The following is a 27,895-nucleotide window of genomic DNA, read 5'->3' on the forward strand; positions in this document are numbered from 1 at the left end:
GAGAGGACTAAATGACAACAGTGGGACTCAATCAATGTCTTCTTTTGTTACCATACTGGGGTCCTAGCACTCAGAGCTGTTTCTGGTCTTACTCAAGGACTAGGTCCTCTAGCATCCCTGGGTTTACCATGGTTATGCATAGCTCCCTCCTTGCTCCCAGATGTCCTTCTCTCCTCCTGAAATGTTTCATCCTCGAGTCAGCATCATCCAAGCCTGACCAATATCTTTCAAGGTGTTGTCCAAGAACAAGCTGCACTGGAATCACCTGGAGGCCCATGTGTCCCCATTTCAGACTGACAGAGTTAGAAAATGAAACTAGTAAGTCTGCATATAACAAGCTCCCCCTAGCTGGGGGAGCCAGATAAATTATAGGACATCCAGTTAAATTTAATTTTTAGTATAAGTATGTCTGTCCCATGCAATATTGGGAACATACATATACTAAAAAATTATTTATTGTTTATCTGAAATTCAAATTAAATGGAGTATCCTGTACTTTTAATTGCTAAATCTGGCAAGCAGATCCCTGGGATTCCAATGCTTACTAAATTTGAAGACCACTAGTTTAAGATATTTGGCAAAAATCTCAAATTCAACTTCATGAGCTTCCAAGGAGGGAAGGAGGGAAGGAGGGAGGGAGGAAAAGAAGGGAGGGATGGAGGGAGGGAGGCAGAGGGAGGGAGGGAAAGGAGGGGGCAAGGAGAGAAGGAGGAAGGAAGGGGAGGAGAGGAAGAAAAGGAAGGAAGGAAGGAAGGAAGGAAGGAAAAAGCAAAGCAAGCGAAGCCCGTAGACAGAACCTAGATGGCCCATGCATCCACAGAACAAATATGCAGAAGACCAAGGACCCAGTTTCCTCTTCTTCAGAGCAGGTTAGCATTTGTTTCAGCAGCCACAGTAGCAAACATAGATAATCCAACAGCCAGAGAAAAATCCACTTCCTTGTTACTCTAGTTTGGAATTGGGCTTTGGATGTCTCTGTCTCCTTCTGCTTCTTTATTATTATTACTATTATTATTATTATTATTATTATTTTGATGTAAACATCTCCATGCCATGCTAGCCAACACCTACTCATCATTTGGTATTTCCTCTTTTGCTTTCCTAGAAAGAATCTTGGGCCCATCCTCCTCTGTCTGCCCCAACTTCCCAAGCATCAGAATACCTAATCACATAGTCATATAGCCATCTTTCTCCCTCTAATATCAAGTGTGAACTCCCTCAATTTTAGTTCTTCGATGGGAATTTGCTAACTCTCAAACCATTCTGTCTTATGTGTAATAGAGTAACGCATTGTGTTTGTTTTTGCGTACATTTACAGAGGCCTTAAAAGAGACAGTATCTTAGCTGATTTTTCACAATAACCCCATAATCGAGGCATTTGAAAAACAGTCCTTTTATTCCTAGACCAAAACCCTTTTTACTCAGCCATTGTCTCATCTCAGGTTATTATACTCACATCATTCATTTGTCATTTTAGAGTAGTGATTAAAGCACAACTGTGCCTTAGTAAGTTTTATTTTTTCTTAACCAATCTAAGCTTCCATTTCCTCATTTGTAAACTTAGGTTAACAATAGTACCTATATCATGGGCACCGGGTTTAGTCAGATCATCAAAGTCTTAGTACTGTGATTGCAAATTGTAAGCACTCAAAATATTAGCCACTATTAAAACTATCTTGTGGGCCAATTCCTTTCCAGGCGCAGCTTTCCTCTTGTTGTCTTTCAGCAAATGGAGACATAAAGTGGAAAACTTAGACTAAAACCAGCAAAACGAGAAGTATCAATGGCTGCGCAAGGAAGTAATGTAGACCTACGCTAAATCTTCTCTTGGTAAACACTTCCTTTTTCATACCCCTCTCCCTTGAACTTTTTCACCTCCACTCCTACAATTTTATGTTATGCAGAGTCAAAAATATAATCATCCTAAACTAGGCTCAGCAGTGTGGACAGTAACTGATTGAAATATCAGGTTCTTTAATTAGAAGCAGGAACTAGAGTGTGGTACTAAGAAGAATGGTAATATAATTATTTGCATCTTTTCTAACTTCCTCATTTACACTGCCCTTCTTCATTTCTGTCTCATTCCCTGATAAATATGGTATCTCAAAGCCAAATGATTGGGACTCCAATATTATCATTGTGTTCACCTTCTTTACCCATTAGGGCCTTTATATGATAATAAGTGTAATCTGATATCCCCAATTAATGAGATAGAGTGGCCCATATATGAGTGACCTCAAAGCACTTTTTCTGTACTGCAGATGCAGTGTAAAATTAGGAATATTAGGAAGATTACGACTGCTTTCTTCAGAAAATACTCAGGGCAATATTGTTGTGGATAATGGGAAATAAATGGTGGTTTTCGAACAAGGAAAGTGAATGTCTGTTATAGAATGGAATAGAATAGAATAGAATAGAATAGAATAGAATAGAATAGAATAGAATTCTAGAAACAGAGAATCCATGTAGACCAGTAAGTCTGAAGTCAGGGTCTCTGTGCAGCAACAGAGGACATAATCTGAGAGGCCACCTTTCACGACTGTGTCAGCACTTACATCACCATTGCTTTTCATCTTAGAGTCAGCACAAAACTATGCAAAAGAAAAATCAAGAACATATTTAGGACACAGCAGGGAAGGTTCCTATAAACATTTTTTTGGGGAAAAAAATAGATATTTGATGCTTCTTTAAACAGTTATCAGTGGAAAAATTTGGAATTTCACAGGACTTTGTTATATTTATTTTTGACTTAGAGTTCATTTTGTTTGGTTTGTTTGTTTGTTTTTAACTATATTTTTGGAAGGATAGAAGGTGGATGGACATTGTAATCTTCTTTACTATTTAGAAACTCTAAATGTCTTAATCTGATTTAGTCCAAGACTGCATAGGAATTACTTGACTTTTGCCATTTTGTAGGTATCATAATCCCTTTACTGCCCTATCCGGAGAATGTTGTGTTTTTCCCCCTTTTAAGAAGTGGAATCTGTCAGTATGGTCACTCCCTTATGACTAACAGGTTAATTATGCTTAAGTATTCTACATGGTCCCTCCCATAAAAACTGCCTCGGAAATCTCCAGTGCCTCAAATACTCTTGTCCTTGAACGGTACAAAGAAGTAGAGGATTCCTGGGGCATCTATGATACTTAATCTCTCTCTGCCTACTGACATTCTAACATTTTGGTGAACCCCATTTTATTTGCTATGGAATTTGACAAATAGCTCGATCCCACAAACATTGAGTAAGCAAGTACCATATGCAAGCAATTCATTCAATGAATATTTTCAACTCCTACTATGTGTCATGCATAAGATTCAACTTAATGAAGGAGAAGAAGGAGGAGGAGAAGGAAGGAAGGAGGACAAGGAAGAAGTTGGGAGGAATCCTTGTTCTCAGGAGCTTCAAATCCTGCCGGGGAGAAGACATGTAAACATAAGGGCAATAGAAATCTTGTGCTGCCTCTGTGGACTGAGAGTGAGAGGGGATAGATCCTTGAAGAAATAACAGTGTGTTTGGGGGAAACATGCTGGGCAGGCAAAAACTTCTGCTGAAAAATACAAATTGAGACGTGAGTCATGCCCGAGGGAGAAGTAGAACTTTGATTCCAGTTGAAGCATAGGCAGTAGAAAATGTATGGATTTGAGAGTTAAAAATAATTTTGAACCCATCTTCACCAATGAGCTGTGGTGACTGTGAATAAGTTATTTTGCTTCTCTAAGCCTCCACTCTAAAATAGGAATTGTGATGTTTAGCCCAAAGCGTTGAGGTATACATCTCCTCAAGCCTCAAGGCAGTCTTGTATAACAACTTAGAGCATGGACTCTGAAGCCAAACTGCCTCAGTTTGAAGACTGGTGCTAACACTTAGCTATTAAACTTAGGCAAATTATTGAATTTATCAGTGCCTCAGTTTCCACATCTGAAAATAGAAATGATAATAGCAAACTGACCTCTCAGTAGTTGTAAGTTAAACAGATAGGTTAATGATATAAAGTACTTTAATAAGTGACTACACATGGTAAGCCCTATAACCATTTGCTATTATTACCAAGTGTTTAGTGATGCAATATAAGCCATTACATTGCCATATTACCCGGATAGTAGATGCCATTCTTTTAATTATAGTGCACTGTGTTAAACAATGTAAGAAATATGAATGTTCCTTGTATTTTTAGGGAAGACATGAAAGAAATTATAGCCTAGTCATAAGTGACATTCACAAGTGATCATAATAAAGATGGTATGTAATAAATATTGCAAGAAAGATCAGATATGTCCAATTGATAGTTCAGAAGAATAAGGGATCAGGAAGAAAAAAAAAGCTATAATTGAGACATGGCCTCCTCATCATGGCCTGGGCATGATAGCAAGACCCCATCTCTTAAAAAAATGAAGAGATATCCCCCAGGAGCATGTGATCCTAGAGGAAGACATGGGTGTACCTTCCAGATTCAAAGGAGAGGTAATGATCCTTGAGTCAGCAATGCAAGATTAGGTAGACTATTGCTAGGTGGATTAGTGCAGGGAAGGCATTCCTGATGAAACCAACAATGGTTGCAAAGGCATAGAAGGGTGAAAAGGCAAAAGGTGTGTGTGTGTGTGTCTGTGTTTCTGTGTGTGTCTGTGTGTGTACATGTTACAGAAAAAGACAAAGCAGCCAAGAGAGATGGGATTATAAGATGTGTACTTGGGTACATCACATGAGCAATGGAGACACAAAAATGAATAAGACATGAAGGAAATATTTTTGGATGATGCGTGCTGGAGACTGTTTTTGTTTTTAGTGTCGTTTTGTCCTTACCTTTCTCCTTCCTTTTTTCCTTCAAAATACATTTGTTGATATCTACAATGTGCTAGAAAAATATGACTTTCCTTATATCACCTGTTATATAACGTAGCTTTGTCCCATGATAAGTGATATAATAGAAATCACCTCATATCAAAATTATGTTATATGAGAAATATGATAAATAATTTTCCAAGTTACAGTGAAAATAGGCCCCAAATAGGGTTCTTTCATTAAACTCTTTGTTGAGTTGCTTTCTCTCACTCCCATGTCCCTACAATACATGAATAGTAGAGAATCCTTTTTTTTTTTTTTTCAGTTTATGTGGGCTTAGTAAAGAGTGGGCAGGCAATAGAGACTTGCAGATCTCAACTGAATTACTAGAGAATTTAATTTTAAATGCTCTAGAAGGTATCTTCTTCACAACTTGGTGGCAAATTCTTTCAGGAACTGAAAGTTGCACATGTTTTAAAGGGGCATAAGCTTGTGGAGAGCCTTTCTCTTTGGTTTAGCTGCATCAATATGCTGATTTTTAAAAATACACCGAATATGCAAAAATGAGTATATTATTGACCTTAAATCAACGCCCATCACTGTTTCTATCTTATATAGTTAGCTTTTTGGCTTTTTAATGTTTTCATTGTGAAGTTATTCCAATGAAGACAAAATTTTGTAAAGTTTATTACGCAGGGAGCTTTTAAAATGAAGCAGAGAAACTTTGAGCAATTTCACTTCTAGAATTTTATTCTATGTGTGCATACTTATACATATGTGCAAAGATTTATATATCTGAATGTTTATTGTTTTTTGAAGCATTGTTTGCAGGGAAAGAAAGCAGATAACAGCCAAACTATCCTTCAGTAGAGAACTAGTTAAATTATGATATATCCATATAATTAATATTATTCAGTCATTAAAAAGAATAATATAGATCTATATGAGCTTATTTGGAATGATCTCCAGGACATGTTTTTAAATTAAAACACAAATACAAACAAAATAAAGAGAGAAAGAAAAGTACAGAATAGGTACAAGGAAGATTTCCATTGGTGAGACATAAATATTTTTCTGTGCTTTATATATTCATTTAGTACACGTGAATGCTATGTATGCATGGAACATTTCTGAAAAGATCAGCAAGAAAGTACATATAGTGATTATTTCTGGATGGGAATCTGGACAAAGCAGCAGGCACACTTTTCATTGTCTGTCCTTTGTATTATGTGATTTTTACCATGCTAATATATTTTTATTAAAAATTATTTAATTAAAGAAAGAATAACTACTGGAGATAAGCCATTTTTGGTCAGTTCCATAGTGGCTAGTTAGAGGCTATGTGATATGCAATCATGAAATTAATGCCCAAATTAATAAACCAGTATTTCCCAGTCCTGGTTTTATTACAAGATCATTTCTGAAAAGTTCAAGAACTTGTAGAATTATTTTAAAGATCTCAAAATAAAAAGTAAGTGGTAATCTAATTTTGAAAGGAAATACGTTTCACACAGTTTGGGAAGAGAGAAGTATTGTTTTCAAATAGGGAGCGGTACCTTAGTGAGTAATTTCATTTGCATTCCTGTGTATCTTTAAGCTGAGTACAAACTAAGAAAAACTGTTCTTGCAGAATACACTGTAAAATTACTTTAATCAGTAATTAATTTGACCTTTCCCTATCAAAGGTCAAAACACCAGAGAGCCTATTGCTCTTAACATCAGCTCCTTTGCGTAATATTTCTCTTTGCTCTGGAACACAATTAGCTCTTGGGAAAAGAGGCCAACTTTTCAGTTTCTGCCTTTCATGGTTTCTGTCTTCCCCTCTGCTTCAGTGCAGGTCAGTCACACAGATAAGCATTATGCCCAGAATAAAACTGGCTCTGTTTATCTGGGCTAATAAATGAATGGAACCAGTTATTTTCATTGGCTTAGTCTGGAAGGAAACCAAACTAATTTCCACAGACCTTAAATTGGACCTAATCCAAGCTACTTGTCCTCACTAATAAGAGCAATAGCAATTAGTATAAAAGTAAAAAATTTTACAAAAGCAATCCATATTTACTGTCGGGCAAGGAAATTGGATAAACCTAGGAACTAACATGAGGGACTCTGAAAGCTCTGAGAAATCCACTTCATTTCTATTTCAATGAGTTTGAGCCTTGCAGGTGAATACAACCTTTCTTTAGGTTCTAGATATTCCAGTTTCTCTCTGGTCAATTTTTCTAATCAAGTTGTGCTAATTTCTGCTGATGAGCAGAAAGTATGTGTATGGTACGGTCAAAACTTTTGCACTTTTGTCTTACTTAAGAAACTTAAAACTCACATTTGTATTCCTAGGGTTTCTGACAAGTCGGCATACTTTGTTTCACAATGTGTTCATGGAACAGTGAGATTTTGACTTCCATTGTGCACATGTAATAAAATGTTCTCATTAGTGATATTCACTCAGTATATGAAAGCAGTTACTGCCTCGGCCCAAAAGGCATTGCTCGTTCCATTTAAGATTTATGGTTGGCCTTTTAATTATACTCCCAACACTGCCCCTAAATATATTCCCATGGAAAAATATATGAAAGTATTTAACTTAATTATTATCTTGCTCAAAGATCAGGGCAATATCTTGGAGCTGCTTCCAAGACCATTGCTTTATGATTTGAAAGCTGTTTAGCTATTTTTACCAAATAATTAATTCAGATATATAAAGAATAGGATAAACTCTTTATTGAAATGATTTGTAGAGAACTTAAACTAAAGAGTAATTCATTTTCCATATGTATTTTTAAATGAAAATAACTTATTCTTTCTTTCTGATTAAAAATAATGCCTACTTATAGCAAAACAATATAGGGGAATTCATTAAAAAATTGTTTAAACCCAATGCAACCCACCTATATTTCTAGGTACCCAAAGAATATCACTATGAAAATGTTCATGAACATTCTTTCAGATATTTATATGGATAGACATTAGGCATACACAGTTTTTAAAACAAATGGGATAATACTGGAGGAATTCAGGACCTGCCACCCCAAAATATGTCCCTTTGGCGTACTGATTATTTTGATTTAAAGACACTTGGGGTTGGGCATGGTGGCTCACGCCTTTAATCTCAGCACTCTGGGAGGCCAACATAGGTGATGACTTGAGGTCAGGAGTTTGAGACCAGTCTGTCTAACATGGCAAAACCCCATCTCTACCAAAAAAATACAAAAATTAGCTGGAAGTGGTGGTACTCACCTGTAGTCCCAGCTACTCAGGAGGCTGAGGCTGGAGAATTGCTTGAACTCAGGAAGTGGAGGCTCCAGTGAGCTAAGATTACACCTCTGCACTCCAGCCTGGGTGACAGAGTGAGATCCTGTCTCAAATAATAATTTAAAAAAGACATTTAGGAGACAGTAGGTATTAGAAGGACTTTCTGACCACCCCCTTTCTATTTAAAAACAGGCCATAAAATTTCATATGAAAAAGATGCCTTCCTTGTATCAAAAAGTGAAGAACATCCTTATCAGCAGAGACTGGGAATCAACACTAAAATAAATCCATATACACACATTTACTGAAATAACTCTTACTGTCCACTAGTTTTCCCCACTTTATCTTTTAGTTACTTCCCCACAATTAACTGCCCCATAACCCAAACCACTTTGTCTTGTCATTTCTTCACAAATTCATCATTTCTTTGTCCAAAAGGTACATATGCTTTCTACTCTGGTCACTTCTTCATGGTTCCATTTTCCTGTGAGGATTCCCATGTACATGTACCATTCTAATAAAACCTATGTGCTTTTCTCCTATTCATCTATCTTATGTCAATTTGACTTTTAGGTCTAGTCAGAGACCCCAAGAATGTAGAAGACACATTTTATTTCCTCTAAAATACCATACTCTTTTAAAAGTAACAATATACTCTTTAAAATTTATAAAATAAGTAGATGATTAGACAGAGAGATCTCCAACTCACCACTTAAAGTGCTGCATCATATTAGATTTTATTTTACATATTTTACCAATCCACTATTGATGGACATTTAAGTAATTTCAATTCAATTTTAAATAACACTATAGCAAATACCAATGTGTGTTTCTCTAATTATCTCTTTAGGTTTTATTCCCAAAGATTACTGACTATGGATATTTAAAATGTTTGAAATGTATTCTTAACTTCTCCCTCAACAATGTTAAAACCAATGGTTTTAATATCCTTAAAGGTAGTTTCTACTTTACACAAAGGTTATTTGGAAGGAGATTTTGGGTAAAGGAAGTGATTAGGAGGGATAGAGGATTAAGAGATGAGGATGATACTGGATATATTTCTTAAGAAAAAAGTCTATGAGATTATAGAAAAATGAGTACAGCTTAGAGATGCTGAAATATGCTAACAATAGAAAAGGTATGTGTTACATGAAGTTGGGCACCAATCCAAAGAAGTTGCTGAGAGAACAATCTTGTGAACCTACAAGTTAACTATAGGAGAAAAACCCAGAAGTTTTAGTATGAATGAGCTGGAAGGTTACTGTTTCATTCAGGAGGTTAGAAAGATAACAAGAGACCTTGCTTAAATCTGTTTTCAAATATAATGTTAATAATTTTTTCAGTAGGCTAAAAAAAAAACCAGTCTCCCTTTCTTACTAGAGTTAAAAAACTGCATTGTCCTTTCCCCCCCACACGTCTGTTTGTACCAGGACGTTCTTTTTTAGATCAGGTTAACAAATACCTTTAGGAGACACTACATTTAGAAAAAGAAGTTACTGTTTTGAAATCTTTCCAAAGTGAATAAAAATAATTCTTATACTTCTACAGATATTTAAATCCAAATGTGTCTGTTAAATGGATAAAACCATAGAGGTCTTTAATTTTGCAAAACAAGCCTACGGCAAACCTATGAAATAGAAAAATGTATTATTTTGAATACTGCCGTCCAATCTTCCCCCACGCTTTCTCTAGTGCCCAACCTTTTCAGCTGACACTGTTACACCTCAGCCTGAAGCCTCTCCCCATCTCGTTCAGCTCTGTCCTTGCAGACGGAACTTCTAGGTGGGGCCCCAAAGACCAGATTTACCTCACTCTATACCCTCTGAATGCTTTAGCCTTTGGCTTTGTTTCCTCAAGGCACTCCAAAATGATGCTCTTTTAACTGATGAACTATTTTGAAAATTAATGACTGATGGTAGACCAGTGTGTTACTACTCCAGGTAGCAAGAGCAATTTAAAAGTGTCCTTCAGTGCTTCAGTGGAAAGAAGTCTGTTCCATCAAGGAAATTCAGGCTTCTTGCAACAGTATGTTTTCTGTTAAATCCATAGTCATACCAAGCGGGGCAACAGCTCTTAGTTTCTAGTCACAGTCATAGATACAGATAGGAGCTACTGATAAATATTATTTCATTGGCGCTTCAATTCTATTTAATTTTTAATTTTATCAGAGTAATATACAGATGCATGCTTTTACAAAGTAAAATAGCACTTAGAGAGCTTTTAATAAAAGTAGCTTGCCTGCTACATCGCCTCACTTCAAAAGCAGAATCTTCAACACTTGATTTGTTTATATGTATTTCCAAATTTCTAAACTACCTGCCCACTTTACTGACTTTTCAATTTTAGATATCATTATTGAATGATTTCCCTGTATGAGAAATTAAGATTAAGCAGTCTGATGCACGCTTCTCACCACACACCACAAATACATGTCCCTCCTTCCATCTTCTTACTCTATAGCAGACTTTGGGGTTAAATTAATATTTAATATTTCCATTGATGTCACTGTGCCTATCAATCACAGCTGAAAAATGCCATGTTTTGTAATTTACATTTCTTTTCTCATATTAATTTCCATTATTCCTAGCCTTTAAAATAGCCATGCACTGTTCTGTTTTCTTGTTTCCTATGTGCCTATCATTCATGCAATCTCAAATCTTCTGATACTGCTGCTAAACTCTCAGTAAAATTAAGACACATTAGGTGAACTATCGGTAGTACTTTTCCTTTCATGGAGACAGTCTTCCTGGGGCTGTCTGTCCTTTTGCTTCTCTGGTCCAAGGCAGATACTCTATTATTCCTAATTGTATCTCTTCATTCAAATGACAATAAAACTCAATATTTAGTGAAGAGCAGTCTTGACCTGTGACCTGAAGATACAACTTTATTTTCATTTTGATTATTTTTCCTATGTCTCAAATAAGGTTTCTTGTGTGAGTGAGGGATAACCAGGAAAGAGCAAATGTTGCTGTGTTTTGCCTATAAAATAGACACAGATTCCCAAGAGTGTCTCTCTACAAGAACTTTTCCAGAGATTCCTTAGTTCATCCTACTCTCAAATGGCTAATTTTATTCCCCTTGCAAGTCTTTACCAAAAATGATTTTGTAGCCTGAACTGCTGTGGTACTAGAAATGTCATCTGCTTTTTTCTGAGTATTCCCATTCTTTCTCATTTTTAACCAGCCCGGTATAGTTTAGATTTCATGTCCTCCTCTTTTTTTGTTGACCCTCTCATTGTGAAGAAGCAAATCATTCAGCAGCCTCTTGAGAAGTAGGATTTGAGAGGTAAATATATTGAGGTACTGCATGTCAAAAATATCTTTATTCTGTTCTCATGCTTGATTGTGGCTTGGCACAGTACCAAATTCAAGGTTGGAAATCATTTTCCCTCAGAATGTTAAAGGCAGTGCTCCGACTGGAACGGGGCCCATGCTGCTGTTGAGAGGTTCAGTGGAATCTGATCTGGATTCTGAATCCTTGTAATGAGAACTGATTTTTCTCTCTGGGAGACTTTTAAGGTCTTTTCTTTATCTCTGGCTTCCTGATGATAAGCCTTGCTTGATGTGGGTCTTTCTTCATTCATTGTGTTAGGTTCTTAATCAGCGTTTTCAATCTGAGAATGTGCCCTTCAGTACCAGAAATGTTTATTCTATGATTTCCTTGATAATGCTATGCCCTCTGTTTTATCTCTTCTCTGTTTGTGGAACTCCTATTAATCCATTTATGCCTAGTGTTCCATTATTGGAACACTAAGCTTGTGAGAGTTATTTATATCTTACTGCTCAAGGTCATCGCCAAGGTCTGATTTTTCACACAAAAGAAATTTGCAACCTCCTGCATAAATGGGTTAATTGGATGTGAAACCTCTGATTCTTGTCTTTTCTATACTGTTTTTCATGTCTTTGATTTTTATTTTAGTTTCTGACTTTCTCAAAATTTGTGTTTAAATTCTTCTGTTCTTATTTGTGTTACTGTATTGTTTTTTTAAATTTAAAGAGTTTTTAAAAAATTTATTCCTTTTAGACAGCATTCTGTTCTTTTTCATGGGTGCAAAATCTACTTTTGTTTCTGGGGATATGACTTACAGAAACTTTTCCTGTTACTCCATGAATGGTTTCTAGTATATAGTGTACTGGCTGGAAATTTAGACTCTGCATCCAGCTTAAATGCCAATCAGTACTGCCATTGACTGTGCCTATGACTTTGGGCAAGTTATCTAACCTCTGCTCATCAGTTGTCTCAGTAAAATAGAAACAATAAGAGTACACAATAACACATGGCATTATTGTGAGGTACAAACGAGAGCAAAATGTACCTGGCACTCAGAACAGTAGCTGGAAAAGAGGAAGCCTATATGATATGTTATTATATCCATTTCCTCTAAGTTCCTTTTTTTCCTGTTTTATTTTAGTCTTTATCATTTGTGTTAGACAGTTTCCTCAAATGCCTGATGATCCTTGGCTGTGTGTTCATGTTTAATAATGAAGAACTAAGAAGTAGACTGGAAACTGTGTGCCTTTGAACTCCTGAAGAGCCATGCGGGAATCTAACACCCCAGAGCTGCAATGCTAGAAAGACCTCATGATAGAGAGTGGTGATCAAGGAGCACCAGATGTTGCAATCACTGCCTGCGGCCATATGAGACACCCCAATAAGAACCGCCTCACTGAGTCCAGTAAGCACCCAAAACCATGAGACGTCATAATAACAAGAAGTGATTGCTGTTGATTTGTGCCATCAAGTCATGTACAATAGACAAATTATGCAGAGAAGAATAGGCCCTAGAATGAGCAAGAGCCCCACCTAGTATCAGACCTTGTGACTTGTAAGTTTCCCTTCCCATCTAGGAACAGCCTCTCAATCTCTATTCCTTTAAAATCTACTAGACAATATCCTTGTTTGATTCTCTATAGACATTTTAAAGTGTTAATCTTTCCTTGAAGTTTAAGACAGGTCATCCAATCCCAGCTGAAGGTAAGTTGGAGTGTTGGAGAGGATGCCCCTCTGAGGCATAGCAATCCCTTGTTTTCTAAGAGTCGAGATGACACATAATGATAAATTACCTACGACAAACACAATATAACTGTTACCTGGATTAATAATCCTCTTTTTCTCTTCACATTTCATCAGTTCCCTCTCTTATCTAAATACATTCCTATGCCAGAAACAGAATTTCAGAAAATAGATTACTTTGCAAATTCAAAAGTGTCTCAAATTTAGGGAAAAGAAAGGGAGATGAGAGTGCCAGTGAAACCTTCTCCAAAGCTAAAACAATCTTTGAAAACAGATGCCCACAAATGTTGCAGCTTGATTTATAGAGGCAGATAATTCAGTGTTAAATGAGGTGCAACATGATTGCTAAGAGTATATATGTTTAAACTTTGTCAATAGCTATTACACTGCGAAGAGGGATTTTGGATTTTGAACATCTTGTCAAGTCAAGAGACCTTGTTTACATTTCACTGCTCACTTTATTTCTGCCACCGAGAATGAGATTTGACTTCCTCCAAAGAAGTCATTGCTACAAGGAAGGGTATAAAAGCTCAGAGTAGTCAAGGTGCTCTCACAGGGGAGAAGGTAACTAAGCATCCAAATTGAAACACTTAAATTTAAACAGCTGTAAAACATGTAATCAGCCATTCAAAATGTAATTGTCAAATCTGGCTACACTTACCGAACATTTTACTCTGCATTTGTTTGAAATGTTTTGAAACTCTAAGTTTAGGTTGAACATCATATTTGGCTAGTAGGGAAAATTTTGCCTATTCTGATTTACAGTGAACTACGGGAAGTTAATCAGTTGCCTGGAAGATATTGACTGAAACTATGATCTGCATAGGTCACTTAGTTACTAACTGGTTGTGGGAAAGGCATGGCTAAGCCTACTGCACCAAAGATTTGAACTATGAACACCACACACAGGAGGAACCTTAACCCTTAGCAGTCAAATGCTGCATATAATAATATGCAGAGGAGGAAACTCTATCCTTTAAGTTTGTTACAAACCAGCACTTTTAGGAGGAACCATCTGCCATTCTCTGACAGTTTACATGTGTTTCATGAAAAATGAGATAAAGTAAAATAAAATAAAAATAAGCACAAGTTTACTCAGAAATGATGAAACCCCAAACTAGATTGGTGGTTGAGAAACATGATGTTCATGGCCTTCATAGTGAAGGCATTGTTGTTAAACACTCTACTCTCATTACCTCTTTTAGCCCTTGTAACTGCTGTGATGGATATGTCTATATCTCCCCCTCTATATTTGAGGAAACAGAGACTAAGCAATAGGTTCAACAACCATCCTGATTTGCCCGAGACTGAGAGGTTTCCCAGGTTGCAGAATTTTCACTCTTAACACCAGGAGACTCCTGGGCAAACCAGAATGGTTGGTCACCTTATTCAGCAGCAGGCCACTTACTTACTAACTGGTCATGGAAAAGGCATGGGTAGGCCTACTGCACTAAAGGTTTGAAAGCAACTCCACATGGCAGCAAGCATTTCTTTCTGTGTTATAGGGTATCTTCCTTTTTTGGAGACAGAGCCTTGCTGTGTCACCCAGGCTGGAGTGCAGTGATACAACCATAGCTCACTGCAGCCTCGAACTCCTGGGCTCAAAGGATCCTCCCACCTTAGCCTCCCAAGTAGCTAGGATGACAGGTGCCTGCCACCATGTCTGGCTAATTTTTTTAAAATTTTATTTTATTTTTATTTTATTTTATTTTTTTTGAGATGGAGTCTCGCTCTGTCACCCAGGCTGCAGTGCAGTGGCACGATCTCAGCTCACTGCAAGCTCCACCTCCTGGGTTTATGCCATTCTCCTGCCTCAGCCTCCTGAGTAGCTGGGACTACAGGTACCCGCCACCTTGCTCGGCTAGTTTAATTTTTAATTTAAAAAATTTTAAAATTTGGGGTCTCACTGTGTTTCCAGGGTGATCTCAAACTCCTGGACTCAGGCGATCCTGCTTCCTCACCTTCCCAAAGTGCTGGGATTACAGGTCTGAGTTGCCATGCCCAGCCTTATAGGGTATTTTTCCTTGTATTGATTTAGATATTCAACCCTCTCCACCTATCCTTAGACCTGAGAGATACTCACTCTATATGATCTGCTAAACCATTCAAAAGTGAACATGCCCCCGTGCCCCTATGAAGCTGAAATGGCAGCATTCACATGTATCTGATATAAAGTCTTACTTTTATGATAGAGGAAGCTAAAGCTTAGAGAGGTTAAAGTAGTTAACCAAGGTGCCATTTAACTTGACTTCTGTAAATCACCTTGAGACTTAAAGGAACAAATTGTTTTTCCTTTAAATTAGAAATCTTTAATACCTGGATTAGGTTCAAAGGGTAAACTGTCAAGGGTAAATTTCAAGAAGAGATAGTATTTCAAATTGGTGGTACTGAATGATAAAAATACATAATCTGTAATGCGTATTTGCAAGTAATCAATTCGGCTGTAGAAGGCAAGAAAATAAACAGGATGCGTGAAGCTCAGAAGATGCATTAAGCATAGATAAATAAATTAGTAATCTATAAGACATGTGCAATATAAATGAGTGAAGCATATGTGTGTGAAAATAGAAGTGGTTGAAAGGACCAAGTGACTTTATTCATGATATACTAATTATATATCAAGCATGTGTGTTGCCAACTAGTCACGTTACACAAAGTATATAATCTAACTTGTAAGTATTCAGAAGAGGAACTCTTGAACTATATATGAAAGGGAAGGTTTCTAGAAGAGGTGATATCTAAACCAAATTCTAAAGGCTCCAAGAAGGTAAGGGTGGGCTGGGGAGGGGCATTCAGATGGAGACAACCATAGGTGGTTGGGTATATGGATGCATACAGGGTAAGGAATCACTGTAGGTTGATTCTATGAAAATGATTGAAGTCAAAACGGAAGCACGGTCTAAAAAGTATGCAGGATGGAACTCAAGGAGCTCACAGACTGTCAAGGAAAGAGGTAAGATGATATGTAGCATTTGACTTACTTATATTGCAAAGAACTCAAAGCATGTATTAATATCTTTAGTAATAATAGATCTAGGTTGGGCCTTGGGAATAGGTATAGATTTGGACTTATCATGTCAAAAGACATTAATGTTCAAAAATTCTATTACCATGTCGTCAAAAACGTCTTTACTTAGGAACCTAAGAGGTTTTATTTTAATACTAATATAGCAACTGAAAAGAGTAAAACCTTGACATGCATCTGTTAAAGTCTCATCTATCATCATCATTATCATCATTGTTACCTTTATTATTTAAGTAAATCTACACTGTGTTAAATAACCACCACACATTATCTTACTTAATATGTAATACTATAAAGTACTATACAATATACTATACTAATACTATAAAATAAGTACAACAGTCCCCCACTAATCCATGGGGGATAAGTTCCAAGACCCCAGTGGATAGCTGAAACCTAGAAGAGTACCACACCTGATGGCCATCAGTTGGAATACGTATCTGTTCATGTCTTCCACTCACAAGTTTAATGCCTTTTCCATCTAACCAAGCACTTAGCATGCACTGTGGCTGTAATTTCTGCAATTTGTGATGTGACAACCAAACTGGCAGAAATTTCTTTTCCTTCTTCACAATTTCACAGACAGAACATCTTAGCAATCTCAGCGTATGATTTTTTTCCTCCCTAAAATTGACGACTTTTATCTTTTCACTTAAAGGAAGCAACTGACGCCTTCTTTTTGGCATATTCAAATTGCTAGTATCCCTCTTCTTGCACTTTGGAGCCATTAGTAAGTAAAATAAAGGTTATTTGAGTCCAAGCACTGGGCTGCCAGGACAGTCAATCTGATAACCAAGACGGATACTAAGTGACTAATAGGCAAGTAGTGTGTACAGCGTGCAGGTGAGGATTCATGTCTCGAGGAGGACAGAGCGGGACAGCATGAGATTTCATCACGCTACTCAGAAGGGCACAAAATTTAAAACTTAAGAATTGTTTAATTCTGGAATTTTCCATTTAATATTTTCAGGTTGACCAGGGCTAACTGAAACTGCAAAAATTGAAACCATGGATAAAGGGAGACTACTCTTGACTTAAATAAACTTTAACTGAAAATGAGGCTCTGATAGTTGAAGTTTATATGATCAAGAAGTGGCAAAGTTGGCCTAAGAAGCCTAATGTATATGATTCCAAAACAGTAAGGTTTGTATCCAGAATCAGATACATTCGGCTTCTTAGGCCAACTTTGCCACTTCTTAATTGTATAAACATTATCAGAAATACATTCTGATAATAAATGTTTTAACAATTAGACTTTAGTTAACATAACTCAAGTCAGTACAAATTTCAACAAAGCTGATAGTACCAGGAGTCGTTCCAAGTGCTTTTCATGATTATATAATACTTTTCTAGCCTTCTATAGCCACAAGCAAGAAGAAAGAAGCACAATCTGAATGCCAACCCTGCCCACAGTGTTCAGTAGACAAAAATTTCCCTTGATACTCAAAATTGCCTGGTGCAATCTCACCTACCACCAATACCACTGTGAGGATTTATTTAGCAGCTTCATGATCTATGCATTCTTCGCCATCAACATCAAAGGCTAAATAGCAAAATCACAACGTTAACCTTTCTCCAGAGTAATTTATATACCATTAAGAGATGCAGTCTATCAAAGGAATATATGCCATTGAAGGTAGAATTTTAATCATTGACAAACATCCTTAGGAGAGATTTTGTGGTTTTCTTTTTTTTAGATGAGGGAAGGGAGATAGAGATAGGATGTCAGGGGGTATGGTAGAGAGTAGTTTGGGGAAAAGCAAACCCTCTCTTGCCATAGGTCCCTCACTTTATTTGTAATGACTCTACCTCTGGATTGTAAGTATTGGGAAAAAATCATTAACAAGTGCAAATTGTTGTAAGTGACAAAATAGAAAGTTATTAGTCTTTAGCTACACATACATATGTGTGTGTTATCAATACACTGCTGTAAACAGTACATGGTGTGTTATGAATTTAGCACTAAAAACATTATGCATAAATTGGAACAACTATCTGTATCATTAGGTAAGAGCTATCTGTCAAAACAAGGGGCCTATAGTGCCAAGAAATGGAGTGGGAGGATTTTATGGAATACCGGAAGAGGCACTCATGATTAGCGGTCCACTTCCCATAACACAGCCAAATTCAGTTGACTGGTTAAAACCAAGATTCAGCAGCTTCCAGGGCCACTTCTACTTAGAATACCAAGAAAAATACTTCTGCTGTCCACTCACCTGTAAAGAACGGAAGGACTTTTCCAACTCACAGGAAATGCATTTCTTTCCAACCTGAAGAATTAAGAGTTGGCTAGTCATTCTCCCTACTTTTTGTTCTCTTTCCTGTATCTTGGTCAAAAATGTGGGAAAACCGAGGCATGCTAAAGATATTTTGAGCTCTCCTAATCCTTGGTTAAAATTGTCTGCTCTGCTGCTCTGCTGAGGCAGGAGAATGGCGTGAACCTGGGAGGCAAAGCTTGCAGTGAGCCGAGATCGCTCCACTCCTGGGCGACAAAGCGAGACTCCGTCTCAAACAACAAAACAAAACAAGCAAACAAACAAAAACAAAAACAAAAAAAATGTCTGCTCTGGAGAATGGTAATGAAATGTAATAAAAGCTCTAGAAGGAAACCCCATATGTAAAAACTCTTCATCACACCAACTGGTTATTCTTTCTGAGATGGGCCTGAAATTAAACCAATCTTTAAAGACAGAAGTTCATAGCAATCTCTAGGATGAGAAAACCTGGGCTCATTCGTTCATTCTTTCTTTCTTTCAACAGGATTTACCAAGTGACTTCTAGGTGGTGCTGCACTTCTGTGTCTTCTTGTTGAGCGTTGAAGCAGAAAACGAGTGGGAGCCAAACCATGACAAAGTGACTGACACTGAGAAACTGGAAAATTAAAATGCAGATGGGGTTTCATTTTTGCCTCCTGATAATGTTTTTGGAAGTTTTGATTTCCTCCCCACAATTGAATTCCCAATAAAGGTATGGAAAGTTCATTGTGCAATGGCCGGGGAATTCCTGGGTCACTTGCACCTCTTGAAGAAGCGATTAGGGATGGGGTCACTGTGTTCCCCAATAACTGTAGCAAAGAGCTGGGAAGTCAAGGACCCAGTCACTTTCCGAGCTTTTGTTTCCTCAGATTTCAAATAGGCATTGAAAAATAAAACAAAGCACAACCTATTTCACAAAGAATTAAAGAGAACTTCCACAAAGAACCTGATCATTGCATGTGAGATAACATATCCAAAATTGCTAAGTCAGGAACTTGAACCAAAGATCTTCTGGTTCAGTTTGCAAGAGATCTAAAAAGCCATTTGAGAGGGTCAGACAACAATTTTACTATTAAACGAGGGCTTGATTTGTTTTTCTCTGGACTTCTGACCACTCAGGGGCCATGTGATGCGTTCTGAGAAATGGTGTCGTGGCAGTAAAAGATAGTGGCCTTCTTCAAAGAGTCATGCCTTACGGAGCCTCCCTAGTGTTTCACCTGGGCAAAAAGAAAAACAGAATTTCACAGAAAATTAAAGCTTCACTCTCTTTCTTTGACAAAGATATTTGGCAAGATTCATCACACAGTTCCACAAGCATTAGTCATTGATGGATCCAAAGCACGGACTGAAGAACAGAAAAACCTGCTGATACAAGTCCCTTCTCAGGAATGGCTTGGACTGACCAGGCTGGTTCTTCCACCAAATTTGGCCACTGGATTTCAAAGACAGTTTTGGACTTGAATTTAGGTAACTTTAAGTCTATTGAAGAACCTTATTGTTTTGACAAACTTGAGAGATGATTTGTGTGTACTTGTCTGTTTTATCTAATAAGAGAGAGATGGCGAACTCCATAAGAACAAGAATTGTGTTATGTCTGGCACATTGTAGGTGCTCAATAAATATATTCACTACATAAATAAATAAATAAATAAATAAATAAATAAAGGCCAAAAAAAGCCTGCAAAATTCTTGGAAAGTTTTAATGATAGTGTGGTAAAAAATAAATAGAATAATAAGAAGAAATGAAGCCACGAATTCATTATGTTATTAAAAATAATTTGAAAAGAAAACCAACATACCCAGAAAAGCAGAGCCTGAGAAACTGCAGAAAAATGGAGCAGAAGCCTGCTTTATCTCTGGACTTGGTGTTGAGACAATATGTTTCCTCATTGCTTAAGCCAGTTTTTCTATTATTTGCAGTGAAAAGTGCTATAATTGATTCAAGATCAGTGCATTTACTTCCAGTGGGGCATATTCTTTCCAATAACCACAAGGCATTAGTTGCTTCCCCTAGACACTCCTTCCTCTATTGGAAGATCTGGGAAACCAAATTAGTTATTGGAAATTTCTCTGCCTCAACTCCTCCCTTCCCTCCTGAAGGTGAGTTCTTTAAAAGGGAATGGGATGAATTTTCAGAGAGCTTGAAATAAATCTTTAGAAATCCTGTTGAAGTACTGCAACCCAGAAACAAGATCCCCTCTCTAGTGACTGGGAGATTCAAGACACTTCACAGTGAGAACTTTTTTTTTCTTCGTAAACAATGGTGAAGACCCTCTGTCCTTGTTTTCTCCTTTGCTTCTCTTTGTGTAGACCATCATTGTTCAAAAAGTATATCTCACATGAGCTTCTCATGCAAGCTACATATATGTAGTTTAAATTTTTCTAGCAGTTACATTTAAAAAGTAAAAAGAAATAGGTGAAAATAAAGTTAATATTATGTTTTATTTAACCCAATATATCTAAAATATCACTTCAACATGTAATTAACATAAAAACTATAGAGTTATTTTACATTCTCTCTCTTCTTTTTTTTTTTTTTTTTTTTTTTTTGAGATGGAGTCTCGCTCTGTTGCCCAGGCTGGAGTGCAGTGGCACCATCTCAGCTCACTGCAAGCTGCATCTCCCGGGTTCACGTCATTCTCCTGCCTCAGCCTCTGGAGTAGCTGGGACTACAGGTGCCCGCCACCGCACCCGGCTAATTTTTGTATTTTTAGTAGAGACGGGGTTTCACTGTGTTAGCCAGGATGGTCTCGATCTCCTGACCTCATGATCCACCCACCTTGGCCTCCCAAAGTGCTGGGATTACAGGCATGAGCCACCGCACCCGGCCTACATTCTTATTTTTATACTATGTCTTCAAAATCCTGTGTGTATTTTGCACTTAGAGCACATCGCAATTTGGACCAGCCACATTTCAAGTGCTCAATAGACAGCACGGTTGTAGCCACACATGAATCTCCTTTACTTCTGTTACAGCATAAAACTCTTAGACACATAGCGTTTAGCATCTAATTAATTACGTAACTGTATTACATTGTTATTGCAATCATCATTAAACAAGTGTCATTCCAACCCCATATCTGATTTAATGCAATCTTACATGAAACAGTTTCTTGTATTGAGATATAAGCCAGTCTTGATGGCTATAGAGATGTCATTTCTCTTTATCCAAAGATTTCCTTATTATTCTTTACTGAATGTCACTTTTACAGCTATTAGATGGGAATATTATAATTTATTCTAGAAACTTCTATTTTTAAACTATGTATTAACCAAAAGTACACATGTATGGGGTACCTGCTTATTTCTGGTAAGCCCACTAGCTGATGTAGCAAATAGGTATCCAGGCCAAAAGCAAAACTTTGATAGCTGGCCTTTTGTTTAAAAAGTGTTTTATATCTGATTAGCTGAATTCTAACTTACCTATCTTAGGAAATAGATTAAGAGTATAAGAGACAGTCTACTGTGGTGGAAAGAGCATAAACTTCACAGTCAAACAAACTTAACCCTATCACTTACTGGCTTTGTAACACTGGATATATTCATTAGCTTCTCACTTGTAGAATGAGAATAATAATATATTATGTCTGAGACTGCTAGTTTTACCTCAATATCCATTCTCCCCTTCTTCATCAGTAAATACCCCCAAAAGTTAGCTAGACACAGATGCCAGAAAGAAGTCCATGTTGTCAGCCTGTTCTTGCAGCTAGATGTGTTTATGTGGTTAAATTCTGGACACGGAGGTCTAAATAAAAGTGGTGGCTGTAACTTCCAAGAAGTTTTAAAAGTTTTAAAAAGGAGGGAGAATGCCATTTTCTTCCTTATGGCTAGAATTCAGACATGATGGGTGGAGCTAGAGAAGTCATCTTGAACCATGAAATGTAAACTGTGTTGAGAACAGTAGAACAAGAGCAGAGCCCTGGATCCCTCCTGACCATGGAATCACCACCAAAGCCCAGGGTTTTAGAGAAGAAAGAAATGCATTTCTATTTTTTTTTAACCATTGTTGTTACTTATTTTCTCTAACTTGCTGCTGAACCCAACACATGCTTAATCCATAGGATCTTTTTGAGGATTAAATGGGATGGCATATGTAGTCCACTTTGTACAGTGCTTGGCACCTGGGAATGCAGGTGCTTAATATAGCACTGCTTTTATTGCTAGCATAAAATATCTCCTTAAAAGCGTCACTATAAGGGTCAGATGAAACCTATAAGTGAGCTTGCTTTTTTAATCTGTAAATCTGAGAATCACTGTATAAATGTTGGTTATAATTATCATCACCGCCATTAAATTATTACAAGGAACTGGCTAACTGCCAGCATGCTCTACTATGAACAATCTCTATTTAGGTCAATTGAAAAATAGATACAGACTTCTTTGTTTTTGTTAGGTTTACTTAACTTTAGTCAATTGTGAATGTTTATAGGCTTGCCATTACATTGATGCTTCAGAACTTAGATGAAACACTCATTTGGGTGGTATAAAGAAAATGCTTAGAACTTGATGAGTCTATGACATCTTTCATTCATTTACTTTTACCTTAAAAAGTTCTCTATTACAAAAATCAATATAGTGTTTGTAGTTAAAATAAATTATAAGGACGTGAGTAAAGTGAAAGAAGAGAGTTCACCCCCTTCCTTCACTTCCATCCCATTCTTTGGAATTAACCATATTACAATGTAACCAATTATTCCTTGTATGTAAATATCGTTTTTATATAATGGGATATACACATGTATAATATACATTTTCTATTTCCAAATGAAAAAAAAATCCTTTTTTTGCATAAAGTTCAAAGTTGTTGAAAAGAAAATCTTTTGCAACAGCTTTTTTGTTTTGTTCATTTCCCAACTTAAAATGTCTCATGGGCATCTTTCCATGTAAATACATATTCATCAATCCCATATTTAACACCATATACGGAGTCATTTAAACATTTTTACTAATTAATTATTGGAAAGTTGTTTGTAAAATAAAGGAGACTGCCCTTAAAATAAAATAGCAACTTAGCTAGGATTAAATAAGGTAATTCAGAAAAATGCTTAGCAAAAGTTTGGCAGATTGTAAATGATTGATGAATAAATATTAGCCATTATGATATTGATGATAGTGAGGATTAAAGATGACTCTCTCTCTAAGCTCACTCTCAGTAAATTTCTGTTGTCAGAGAAGTGGTTTATTTTATTTAATTGCCCAATATGTACATTTGTATATAATATTCCCATCTTATATTTTCATTTTAAGGCCGTACTTGGCTGTGTCATATGGTGGAGGTGGGTGCCATGTTCTGGAAGGACTGTCAGACTCAAGTTGGTTCTCTTCAGGATCTGCCCAGCCCATGGCGACCTAGTACAGTGCCAAAATTGAATTAAAAAATACAATCCATCCATCTGTCAGCTAGTGAGGCAGCAAAGAAGGTATTTAGCTTCTAGGGCATTTACAAGCCTAAGTTAATTCTATCTAAAAGAAAGACATCTGCTGGATGGGACTCACCTCCTCTGAGGCTTTGAAACCAGTGGGGATTTAAACAGGTATAAATAATGACTCTTGAATAGCCACCAGGCAGCCAGTGGTGCAGCCTACTCTGGAGAGATGAGTCACAGGCTGAGCCGTGGGTAGTAGCAAGTCCCTCGGAGAAGGGAAGAGGGGTGTCTGGGATCCCAGGAAGAGCAAGAAATGCAGTCTGTCAGCTCCGCAGCAGAGGAGGGGCTGCGACAGGAGCCCTCACCCAGAAGGGGTGAATGGTAAATCTACCTCAATAGACAGTGGGCTGTGCATTGTAAAGCTGATCATTTTGCTGTTCCCAAAACATCTTAAGTATAATTATACCAAAGTCTGAAAAAAGACTGGCTAAAGAGAAAACTAAAATAGATTTTTTTAAATGCAAACACACAATTCTGCCTACAAAAATGTTAAGTGCCAAGAAAAATACTGTTAAAATCCAAGAGGACCTCCTTTCCTAAACTGCAGTGTTCAGGAATTTATATGTATTATAAGGTTGGTAGTGACCATGGACAAATCATTGCCTACACCTCTGCCAGAACGTCTCTCATTTCTCATGAAGCCAGAACTTTAAATGTCACAACTAGATCAGAAATAACATTGATCTCAGAACCATGATGTACTTTTTTTCCGCTCTGCATGGGAGCATCAGGGGTGCCTAAAATCCATCCCTCACAGCTCTTGAAAAGCCCTGTGCCTTGCAGAAGGGATGCCTTTCAGTGCATCCGCGAGGAGGTGGCGCCTTTTGATAATTCACACAAAGTAGAGGGAGGCTTTGCTAGTAGAGGGAGGTCTTACCTTGACTGGATGAGAGACCTAAGTTTGGATCTCGGCTAAAGTGTCTTCCAAGAGCATCATTCTTGTTGACATAACATGCCATTCTCACCCCCTACACACTCATAGATTTATGGAGTTTTGAACTAGTAAAATGCTTTAGAAATGACCAGTACCCACTCATTTTGTTGATAAGGGACCTGAAGCATAGAGAAGTGAGGTAGTTTGAATATTTGTCCCTACCCAAATCTCATGTTGAACTGTAATCCCCAGTGTTAGAGGTGGAGCCTGGAGGGAGGTGTTTGGATCATGGGGGCAGATTCTTCATGAATGGCTTGGGCCATCCCCTTGGTGATAAGTGAGCTCTGAGTCAACACTGAGATCACGTGGTTTAAAAGTGTGTGGCACCTCCCTCCCACCCCAACTTCCTTTCTTTTGCTCCTGTTTTTGCCTCATGATGTGCGTACTCCCCCTTGACTTCTTTCGAGAAAGGGTCTCACTCTGTCACTCAGGTTTTTATGCAATAGTGCAATCATAGCTCACTGTAGCCTCAAGCTTCCAGGCTCAAGCAATTCTCTCACCTTAGCCTCCCAAATAGATGAGACCATAGGCATGCACCACCATGCCCAGGTGATTTTTGTATTTTTTTGTAGAGATGGGGTTTTGCCATGTTTCCCAGGCTGGTCTCTATATTTTGTGCCAAGCGATCTGCCCCCACTTGGCCTCTCGATGTGCTGGGATTATAGGCATGAGCTACCACCACACCTGGCCTTGCCTTCTGCCATGATTGGAAGCTTCCTGAGGCCACTCCAGAAGCAGATGCTGCTACTCTTCTTGCACAGTTTGCAGAACTGTGAGCCAAACTTCTTATTTTATAAATTACCCACTCTCAGATATTTCTTCATAACAGCACAAGAATGGTGTAATACAAAAAGTAAAGAGTTTGCCCAAGTTTAGATAATCGTAATTTTTATTAAATGATATTAAAATATAATCTTCATTGGGTTTGTTTATAGATTCTTTTTACTAATGCATCAGTAGAACTATATGTACTTATCGATTGAAGTATAAGCTACAATTTCAAGCATGTGAAATAAAGGCAATTCTTCTTGCTCTTTAGATCAAAAATGTTTAGTCCTCAATATAGATTTCCACATTCTACCACTTCACTACTATACTATGTTTTTAACTAGATTTGTGAGGTCACATCTGCTGAGAAGTCTTTTTTCCCCTCCAGAATGGGTTGGGTTCCCTCCCAGGTGGGGTAGCCCGATCATCACTTTGGGCTTTCTCTGTGATCCTGTTTGTGACAGTATCTTGGGATTGTCTATATAATTTTGATTCCCTAGTTACTTATAAGCTCTGTGAAGATTAAGACTGACTGGGCATTTTTTTCATCATTGTATCCGCAGTACTTAAAATAGTGTTTGCAAATATAAAGGGGGATAAATAAGCATTTGCAGGAAAAGGAAGAAGGAAGGAAGCAGAGATGGAGGGAGGGACTCATACAGAAATTGATATGAAAAATGGAATAGCAAACGAACGTTAAGGAATAAGAGATAGAAGCAGAACTAAATGTAAAGTATTGAAGAGTTACCTAATTCACAGATTTTAAGATTTCTAAATAAGTAGGATAGAGCATAACACTATTCAGCAGAGTCTCTGGTCTTTGTCTTTGTTTGTCTACCTGCAGATGGTGGTGTTTGAGTCATGTGGCAGAAATGCTCCAAGATTTCTGCCTCCTGGTGTTCACATCTTTGGATAATTCCTTCCCACTGAATGTGGCCAGAAGCTACTGTGACTTGCTTCTAACCAATGAAATATGGCAAAGGTCATCAGGTGTCACTCTGTGATTATGTTACATTTATATAAGATTCTGTCTTGCTAGCAGACTCTTCTAGAGACTCTCCTTCCTGGCTTGATGAAGTTACAATAGCAGCCATGTTAGGAAAGCGTGGGTGATGAGGAACTGCAGGTGGCCTTTGGGCACTGAGGGTGGCCTCTAGGAGCTGAGGGTAACCTCCAGTCAACACCCAGCAAGAAGCCAGAGCCCTCAGTCCTACAACTGCAAGGAAGTGAATTCTGCCAACAATGTGAATGAGCTTAGAAGCAGATTCCTCCTTAGTTAAGCCTCCAGATGAGAATACAGCCCAGTTGACACCTTGCTTAAAGACTGGTGAGACAGTAAGTAAAGGACTCAACTAAGCCATGCCCAGTCTCCTGACTCACAGAAAGTGTGAGATAATAAAAGTGTTTGGTTTTAAGATAATAAGTTTGGGGGTAATTTATTAAACAGCAAAAGTAAGTAATATAAGGTGTTTGGTTATAAATAAGCTATAAAATAGCCAAAAGAAAAAGAAAGAGAGAAAAGAAAGAAAGAAAAAGAAAGAAAGAAAGAAAGAAAGAATGAAAGAAAGAAAGGAAGAAAGAAAGGAAAGAAAGAAAGAAAGAAAAAGAAAGAAAGAAAGAAAAGAAAGAAAGGCAAAGAAAAGAAAGGAAAAGGAAAGAAGAAAGGGAGACAAAGAAAGAAGGAGGGAGAAGGAAAAGATGGAAGGAATATGGCCTTAGTTAAATTGTATGGATTTTTTTAGGTTTAATTTGATGATTTTCAAATCAGTATAGAAAACATCTGAAGAAATTACAAGATTTTAAGAAAATGACAAACATCAGCAATTTACCAGGCCTGCAAGGGAACATAAGAAATCTGATAACTTATCACCACTAAGGCAAATTTGTGTGAGTGAATTATATGAATACACAGGACTGGACAAAATCTTAAGAAGACAGATGGTCTATACTCATCTTCAGGTTAGGCTTTTCCTAAATACTTCCAAACAATGATAATGATGATGATGACATCAGTACTTTGAGCTTTTATTTACTGAGTTCCTCATATATATATATATATATCATATAGAATAGGAAGAAACTAATTTTTATGAAACACCTGCAGTTGTCCATGCGCTATACTGCAAACTTTATATGTCATCTTACAGAAAATAGCAAATCCATACAATAAGTCACAATTATTTCCCCCATTTTACACACGCACAGCCAGCCAGAAACACACAAAGAAAAAGTATCTTGCTCTAATTCACCCAGCAATTTGATTGTAAAACTGTGATTCAAACACATGTTTAATAGTCCTCACGATCTGAAAAATTTCCCAAGTAATCTAATTTCCAACTTCTATGCCATCTTCTAAGCCAAAAGATGCTAGATAGGTAGCCATCCTAATTTTTTTCAATCATTTTACATTAAAAAAACTGTGAATGTGCTATAAGGTAAGACAA

General features: G+C 37.3%; 1 long non-coding RNA gene across 1 annotated transcript; it reads left to right on the top strand.

The window, feature by feature from the left end:
- Positions 1-715: 715 nt before the first annotated feature.
- Positions 716-27,011, top strand: LOC116269155. Its single transcript, XR_004176538.1, has 3 exons — positions 716-1,830; positions 18,829-19,790; positions 26,296-27,011. It is a non-coding gene; the product is annotated as an uncharacterized LOC116269155 (long non-coding RNA).
- The last annotated feature ends 884 nt before the right edge of the window (positions 27,012-27,895 follow it).

This window comes from Papio anubis, chromosome 10 (assembly GCF_008728515.1).
Source record: "Papio anubis isolate 15944 chromosome 10, Panubis1.0, whole genome shotgun sequence".
NCBI lineage: Eukaryota > Metazoa > Chordata > Mammalia > Primates > Cercopithecidae > Papio > Papio anubis.